The sequence below is a fragment of the Haemaphysalis longicornis genome, unplaced genomic scaffold (assembly GCF_048455015.1).
Source record: "Haemaphysalis longicornis isolate Haplotype H1 unplaced genomic scaffold, Haemaphysalis longicornis Haplotype H1 scaffold_43, whole genome shotgun sequence".
NCBI lineage: Eukaryota > Metazoa > Arthropoda > Arachnida > Ixodida > Ixodidae > Haemaphysalis > Haemaphysalis longicornis.
The window spans coordinates 1,103,362-1,112,567 of record NW_027526371.1 but is presented as its reverse complement, the minus strand read 5'-3'; positions in this window follow the sequence as shown (position 1 = coordinate 1,112,567).

Sequence of the window (9,206 nt, the reverse complement as noted above, 5' to 3'; positions counted from 1 at the left end):
GGAACTAGTTCCTTTTTGGAGGAACGGAGGAACGCCACCGTTCTATTAAGGGTCCGTGGAACTGTAACGGTAACTCGTTACGTTTTTGATGGAATGGCAGGAACGGCGTTCCTGCCGTTACATAGCTAGGATTTGGCTGTTTTTGATGCCAAGGCTCGAGTACAAAAATCCACAAAGCGCTACTGCGTTTCTCTTCCTATAAGATAGTCAGTTTGCCCGCCCTTCAGCCGTGCGTGCTTCGTCGAATGTCATAGGCAGAAGAATAACCACGCAGCAGGCCGCAGCTTGTGTTTGCTTTCATGCTGGTTGCTTGCGCGGCGTTCGACGGGTGAATAGCGTAGCCGCGAGAATGCTTTTTACCCTTCATCGCTTGTCTGGGGAGGCCAGGAGGCACGTCTGGCCGATAGAATTGTTCCCTGGCGGGGAAAGAATAGAGAGTTTTAGCAGTCCGTCCGTTCTGTCGTATGCGTTGTTACTGGGTTGACCATGGACCCGGCTGGGCACATGGGCATTCGTCGCGGTAGGTGGATTAGTTCCCCGGGCCTGCCTTCGCCATGTCCGTGCCTCCGCACCCTTCCTACTCGCCCTTCTCCGCGCTCAGGAGCAGGCCGGTCCCGGACAACCCGGTAACAACGTAGCCAACGAAACGGACGGACTGTTAAACGGGATCCGGACATTTCGGTGTCGGACATTTTGGTACAGGACGTTTCGGTATGGATATTTCTGTGGCTGTGCACGGACATTTTGGTGCACGACGACTTGTCCCAGACATTTTGAGTGACGGGATGTCCCAGGCATTCTTTGAACATTTTAGCTTTAATATTGTAATTTTGTGACTTGATATGATTTTACGTTCGAGACTTGTGCTTGCGCCGCTGTTCGTGGAAACGAACGCTAAACCCTGGCGGAGCATTGCCACGTGAAACCCAATTTCTGTAGCAGATGGTTAAAATTAACGTTGTTAATTTGGATCCCTTCAACCATCTCTGTTATTTTAACATTCATGTGAAGAACCCTAATACTTTAAGTGTTACCAAAGCGCTTTCCTTTCACTTCACCCAACGGTGCAAGACGCTGCTGCTTTTAGTCTATTTCCCCCCTCCATCAAAACTTCCGCGAAAAAACAACAGAAAAACGAGGCGATTAGGCGCGTGTGCATTTCGTTTTAATTATTCTCTCAATCAATCTCGCCTTCGTTGCATTAGGTGTCAGTTCTACTTAAAACTAACAAACCAATGATCGCACTTACGGTGGCGTTACTTAGGGGAGGGGAAAGCTGAGCCCCGCCGGCAATCATCCCCCTAAGTAGAGAGAGAGGCGTGTCATTTGTGCTTCACATTGCGTCGACTGGACTTCGAAAACTTGAAGACGACTGTTGCCGCTCTCGTCACACTAGCCTATTCATTTTTCTTGCTCCTTTTAATGGGAGGAAGCGACGTATACCTGGGGTGTCCATGATATGCGCGTCTTGATGAGTTAATTCCCAAGGGGGCGAATGAAGGCACAGAAAGAGCTAATCCTGGAGTGGGGGCGCCGTCCATATGAGCGCGACGCGCGGAAGGGCGTAGCCAGCAAACGATAGTGGCCATTGTGTTCTCAGCGGCTTTTTGGCTGGCTTTTTGTGTCACATTATAAAGGTTTCGTGCACCCATGGTGAATGTGAAGCTTTTTCTCTGTTGTAAACGCGTAGTGTGCTATGTTATTGTTCTGAATGTATCGCCCAATTGCTGCACAAGCCTCCACTAAGAGGCTACTAGTATGTTTCAAATAAAAAATAAAAAATCACTGCGGTGACGCTTCGGAGACAGTGAACTCCACCACGACAGTAGGATTTTTAAGGGAAACCGAATATAATATGGCTGAAAAAGAAATCTGGTCGAGATTCGAGCGTACAGGCCGGAGGTGGGAGGGGGGGGGGCGCTAGAACAAAGAATTAAAATGTGGTAAATGTAGGCTTGTAAACATTAAACGAAGGTTGGTTGTCCCGAACACAATGGGTGGAATTTGTATGCACAACCGGCACGCGCTTAATCAGCATTTAGGACATTAGAACCTGCGGAAGTTTTCCAAAAGGCCCATTTTTCCTCCCCGACAATATCCTGGACCAGTGTTCGCGAATTCATTTTAGCAAGGCAGCCCAGCCTACGTAATACTCTTCATAAGATTTTCTTCATTCTGGGGGGCTAGCTAATGTTTGTTACTTTTTGGATACTAAGAGTGGGCATGCAATTTATGTAATTTGAGGGTGAGTAATTTAAAAAAAAATACAAAAGAGGCCGTACACCAGCGTAAACACGGGTAATTGTCTTAGCTAAAAAAGAGCTAATATAAATTAACAACCTGATATAAATGATAAAAAATGTGTGCTAAAGAATTCAATCGGCTGCATAACAGGTGTCCCCAGGAAGAGGTATTATACAAAAATATATAAATGTAGAATTTCTAAAAATACCTGGCAAAGATCGAACATGGCATCAATCAAAAAAATAAGTTCACTGCTCCAGATTGTTGTCCATAACCCATGTTAAGCGGAAATAAAATATAACGGCTGTTGCAAACAGGCAAGTACCAGATAATTTGCTCGCCGAAATGTCTGTACACCGAAATGTGCGTGCACCGAAACCCCCGTACACCGATACGTCCGTACACCGATATGTCCGTACACCGAAATTTCCTCACCAAAATATTGCCACGAATCATGTATTGTTTATTTATTGTTTGTTTTTACTGCCGGGCCGCGCCCGGCTGTGTTATCTGCGTTCCAAGCTAAGCGCGGCTTCCATTCTTTATTTTTATGCCGCACGGGCTTATCACATTCGGATAAGCAGACTGTTTCGCCCTAAGGTCGCTAGCCCAGAATAATCTTCTGTGATCTACAATGTTCTGGATGTGAATCGATGGTTCCAGAAACACTCGCGCCGAAAGATAAAAGCCTGCAGAACAGACGGCGCGGCATTCGAGTCGCCGGAGCTCGTCTGCACGCGTCACTTTGTTGACTGCCACTTCGCCGCCTCTTTATTCTTTGAGTTGTTAGGAGAGCACAAGTTCGCTCCAATAAACTTGTTTTCCTTGAAGACAACTGCGTCGTCTCTGGCTTCGTGACATCTGGTAGGGTGAGGGGTACGCACCCTTTATGAGCTCTACAACTTCTGCAAGCCGCCAAGCCAGTCCAACAAGAGCCAACCCCCGACTGCAGGCCTCCGGCCCGAGTTTGGTCTCCTGCCAGACGGACCCAAAAGAACGACTGCTGCAACCACCACCATGGTGCAAGAAGCAACATCACCAATTGTCCTGCAGCAGCCACGGGAACCGCCATCCTTCCGAGGAACCCCCGCAGAAGATCCAGAAGAATGGCTGGAGAAACTGGAGCGCGTCCGGTTCTTCAACAGGTGGGACGACGCAGAAACGTTCCGGCATGTTTTCTTTTACTTGGAAGATTCAGCTCGCACTTGGTTCGAGAACCAGGAGAGCTCCTTGACCAACTGGGCTGGCTTCAAAAGCGAGTTCCTGAAGACCTTTACTACCGTGGTCAGAAAAGAACGCGCGGCACTATTGCTGGAAACTGGAACGCAGCACCCCAACGAAGGGGTCATGATCTTCGTCGAGGAGATGAAGCGACTTTTTCGCCGTGCGGACCCAGAAATGACGGAAGAAAAGAAACTACGGTTTCAGATGCGAGGTGTGAAGCAAGAGCTCCTCGCGTGCCTTGTTCGCAACCCCCCCAAGACCGTGTCCGAATCCGCGTCTGAGGCCGCCGCGATGGAGAAGACGCTCGAAATCCGAACGAGGCAGTGCGACCACCAAATCAATTCGCTGGTTTCGGAGATGATTGGTGCCGGCGCTATTAACTCCGACTTACTCCGACACCATCCGTGCAGTGGTGAGGGAGGAGCTGCGGAAACTTTTCCCGACGACGACGCCACACCCTCAAGTCGCTTCCCAGACTGACGTGATCCGGGAAGAAGTACAGCAGGCTTTGGGAACTTCTATGCCGTCCGAAGCACCCCGCGAGCCAGAGGCTATGACCTACGCCGCGGCTGTTCGTCGACACCGCCCTGTTCCAACACCTCGTCAAGAGACCCCGCCCTACCGCCGCCCACTGTCGCCCGCCCGACCCCCTGTAGTACGAAACCAGACGCCGAGGAAGACTGACGTATGGCGAACACTGGATAATCGTCCTCTGTGCTACCACTGCGGAGAGGCCGACCACATCTACCGTCGCTGCCCATACAAGAGACTCGGACTTCGTGGTTTCTCCGTCGACGCACCACGCTCCCGACCCGGCCAGCGACCATCTGAGATTGAAGAATACCTGTCCAACACCAGTCGTGGACCAGCCCGTTTCAACCGCTCGCCGTCGCCCTACCCGTACGAGTGGCCGGACCGCCGTAGCAGTGCTGACTTCGCACGTGGAAAGTCCCCCAGCTCACGCGGGGGAAACTAAAGGCAGCAACTTCTGGAGCTGAAGTTGCACAACGGCGGAAAAACGAAAACCCTCCAACGGCGCAACGATTCGCCGAAGACTGTGACTCTCGACATGCCCTCATCCCGACGACCCAACCTAACCCTGACGAGACTCCCGAACACGACGACAGCTACACGGCGCGACGCGTACCCGACCTGACCGAGACGTCCGTTGAGAAGACAACGACGACGACGCGCAGTACCCGACCGTCAACACGCACAAGCCGAGATGCGACGCCCCGACGCACCCGGAACTCGAGGAAGGCAGCGTCCGACGTACAGGTGTCCATCCACGGCTTTGATGTAGTTGCCCTGGTAGACATGGGAGCCGACTACTCAGTAATGAGCGGAGTCATTTGCGTCTAAGCTGAAGAAAGTTATGACCAGATGGGACGGTCCACACACACGCACAGCAGGAGGCCACCTCGTGACGCCGACTGGAACGTGCACATCTCGCGTCACCATAGACGGCACGACGTACCCTGCCGCGTTCGTTGTCTTGCCTCACTGCTCCCGCGACGTGATTCACGGAATGGACTTTTTGACGGACAACGGCGCAATAATTGATCTGCAGACCAAGTCTATAACTTTTTCCTCCGTGACGCCGCAACCGAACACCGAACACCCTACAGCTGTGAGGATCGCCGATGATCATGTCACCCTGCCACCCCGCGCAAGCTTGATGATCACCGTCTACTGTGAAGGTGCTGCTCCTGACTTCGACGCTATCGTGGAGAGTGACCAAAGGTTGCTTCTCGACCGCGGTGTGTCTGTCGCAAGAGGCATTGTGCGGTTTAAGCAACGCCAGTCCCATGTTTTGGTCACCAATTTTACTGAGGAGTACCAGTATTTAAACAAGGGCGCTGCAATTGCGTTCCTCGAAGAAACGCAACAGGAAAGTGACGTGATCGCAGTCGCCGACTTTGAACGCGTACCCGAAGATACCTTCAAGCTCCAGCATCCTTTCGACGTGAATCCGGATCTACCGCAAGAAGAAAGGAACCAGTTATTGGCTTTGCTTCATCGCTAGAGCGAGTGTTTTTCGTCGAACTCAAAGTTACGTCAAACACCTCTGGCGAAGCACCGGATAATAACCGAAGATGGATCCCGACCTTCCCGACAGTCACCGTACCGCGTGTCTTCACACTAGCGCGAAGCCATCCGGACTCGAGTAGACGACATGCGCAGCGACGATATAATACAGCCATCTAAAAGTCCATGGGCTACGCCGGTCGTACTCGTGAAGAAAAAAGACGGCACTTTAAGGTTCTGCGTTGACTACCGGAGACTGAACAAAATCACCAAAAAGGACGTGTACCCCTGCCACGAATCGACGACGCCCTCGACCACCTCTGCCAGGCGAAGTACTTCTCATCGATGGATCTGAAGACCGGCTTCTGGCAAATTGAAGTGGACGAGAGAGACCGAGCGAAGACTGCATTTATTATCCTGGACGGTCTATACGAGTTCAAGGTGATGCCGTTTGGGATGTGCACGGCACCAGCCACATTTCAAAGGGTCATAGACACTGTGCTAGCTGGCCTGAAGTGGCACCCCTGCCTCGTATACCTTGACGACGTTGTGGTATTCGCCCGGACTTTCGATGAACACCTTGCAAGATTGGAGACTGTAATCGAGGCTATTCGCTCGTCGGGGTTAAGGCTGAAGCCCGAAAAGTGCCGCTTCGCTTACGAGGAACTCAAGTTTTTCGGACACGTCGTCAACGCCGCGGGAGTCCTGCCTGACCCGGCGAAAACATCAGCCATAGCGAATTTCCCAAGACCGAAAGACAAGAAGGGCGTGCGAAGATTTCTCGGGCTATGCGCATACTACCGGCGCTTCGTGGCAAGCTTCGCACGCATTGCAGAGCCACTCACGCGCCTGACAAAAGATAGCACCCCTTTCGCCTGGAAAAACGCCCAAGAAAAAGCATTCTGCGAGCTACAACAGCGCCTGCAAAACCCACCCGTGCTCGCTCATTTCGACGAAAATGCCAAAACGGAAATGCACACGGATGCCAGCGATATAGGTTTGGGCGCCGTCCTCGTCCAAAAGCAAAGCGGTTGCGATAAGGTAATCGCCTACGCCAGCCGTGGTCTCTCGAAGGAGGAAAAAATCTACTCCACCTCCGAAAAAGAGGGTCTGGCTATCATATGGGCCATTTCAAAATTTCGCCCATATGTGTATGGCAGACCGTTCAAGGTTGTGACAGACCACCATGCGCTGTGTTGGCTCGCCAATTTGAAGGACCCCTCTGGCCGTCTTGGGTGGTGGAGCTTGCGCCTGCAAGATTTCGACGTTACAATAGTCTACAAATCCGGCAGGAAACACTCCGACGCCGACTGCCTGTCCCGCGCCCCCGTCGACCCACCCCCACGAGACACCGATGAAGACAGCGCGTTCTTCGGAGTCGTGACAGAGAGCGACCTAATGTTCTCGTCGTTCCAAGTAAAAGAAAGGCAAACTAAAGTAGATGGGAATCATTATTTCTCAGCAGCTCTTTAGAGCCCCTCACAACACAAGAAAACAGCTTTGGGCAACAAGCTAGTCAGCAACAGCACTCTTTACGTCATAACAAGTTACAAATAGGAAAGAACTGCTTTTTATTACACTCGAACTGACACTGTCTGTGAAATAAAGCCGAGAGCTGAATCTGTATCGCCAATCAAAAACCTTGCTAATCAATCGAACTTCAGCACAGCGACGCAATAGCAATCCCGCAGTAGCAATCACAGTTCGGTGGAACATGAGGTTTCTTTCCTTTTTATGAACATACTCAGCGTAATAACGAAATTAAGTGAACCGTCTTCAGTAATCGAAGACTGCGACGCTAAAATTGGTGTGCTCACAGAAACGTGGTTGACAAGCTACATTCATGATAGTGAAGTGTTCCAAACTTGATGCGAATATAAGTGTTACAGGTCTGGCTGTTGCACTAGACTTGGAGGAGGTGTAATGATTGATGTGTCCGTTGATTTATACTTGTATATTATTCCCATAAGCTCCTCTTTAGTAATTGTTTGCGCTTGCGTACGTTTCGGTCTCAATGACGCTATTTTGTGTGCCTGCTACCGTTCACCGAACTTGTCATCTGATTTTTCTGATATGTTCTATCATGTACCACAATACAGTTGTACCACAATATAGTTGTTCATTCCACAGTATAGTTCATTACACCGGTTCCCCACTTTCCAGTTACTTAATTAGACGATCCTAAATTCCCCAATATCTTCTGGCTCCGTGATGATAACCAAGCACCTCTCCCACACATGAAAGAAATTTGTTTTTTATTCTTTGTAATGACTTTCACTTAAAGGGACACTGAAGTTAATTTGTCAAGCTCCCGTTTTTGCTTGCACTGCGTAGACTGGCTCAAATTAGCACACTTTTCATCGTTTATCCGGTTGACTAATCGGTAATTATTTTACAAAGCGCAAAAGAAGAAAAACTACCATGCGCGGTTTGCGGCGGCCGCACCAACTAAGCTGTGACGTTAGGAGGAGGGGGCACCGTGATTGGACGATGCCCAAGGTTAGCAATCAACAAGTTTCGGTTTTGGTTTCGGTTCTGTAAAACAACATGTTTGACATCCGATGGCATCGTTGGATGGGCATTCTCAATATCACAGTAATCGTACTACCGCGCTTCTGCCATGTTGTCGACTGTAAAATGCATAAGATAAGCCTCCCAGGACGGCTTGGAATCGTAGCATTCATTAGCTGAGCCCTACGCAGTGCATGAACGCCCTCCGCGTCCCCGCAGACGCTCAAAGGCATGCGCTTTTCCCCCATATTTGGAGCTTGCCTCACTCATGCCTGTATCGTAAAAAGCGTCTTCGCACCAGTCCAAGGGTCTGTTGATTCTGGCCTGGGCCCACTGCCTGCATGCAGTCGGTGCATATTGCAACAGCATGCCAACGAGAACTCGCCAGCGCGCCAGTGCCAGCCTGCGCGAGTTCTGTGGACTAGTTCGTGGAGCAATGAACGTTGCGGCCCCAAAAAAAGGTGAACCCAGTATAGAAAACATCGGCGAAAAAAGAAAAAGTGAACTTATAAAAAAAAGCGTACCCGCGGGGATTCGAACTTGTGACTGGCAAAACAGCTTTGGTTACATACCCAGCGCTTCAGATCACTAGGCTACGGGCGGGCGATGCCGATTATTGAAAAATAAGCTATATAATGTATAACCAGTTTACACTTTTATTTAGTTTTAGTATTTCAAGCAGTTTAGGTGACTATTTGTTGTATTGCGCTCGTGCAGTAAGCGTCCCCCGAGTTTCCACAATACCTCACGTCTAGCAATTGCATTTCGTAAACAGAAAAGCATTCGAAGATGCGTAGTCGTGCTGCTGACCGCTGTGCTTGTTCGCCCAGCGCAAAAAAGTGCTTCCCGCACCCTAGTTTTACGCTGTACGATAAAAATATCAGTTGATTTTATTTCCTTAGTACCTATATTGACTTCGCTGACTCTTCTCCCCCTTCAAGAGGCCTTATATTTTCCTACTGGCGTACCAGTCAGCGAAGCGTCGCATGTGCGCTGGTGCAGCGCTTGTGTGAAGCGACCTTGACTTGGAGCTAGATACAGTGTACAAACTAACGAAGTAAAGAAAGGCACATTCTTCCATTCCCAAACGTGTTGTGGCTTAGTTTCAACTGATCGAGCGAATTGCGACGACCCGCCGGCGGCCGGCGGACTAAACGCTGGACCGACTGACTCGGTCGCGAAAGCTCGGCGAGCCGTGC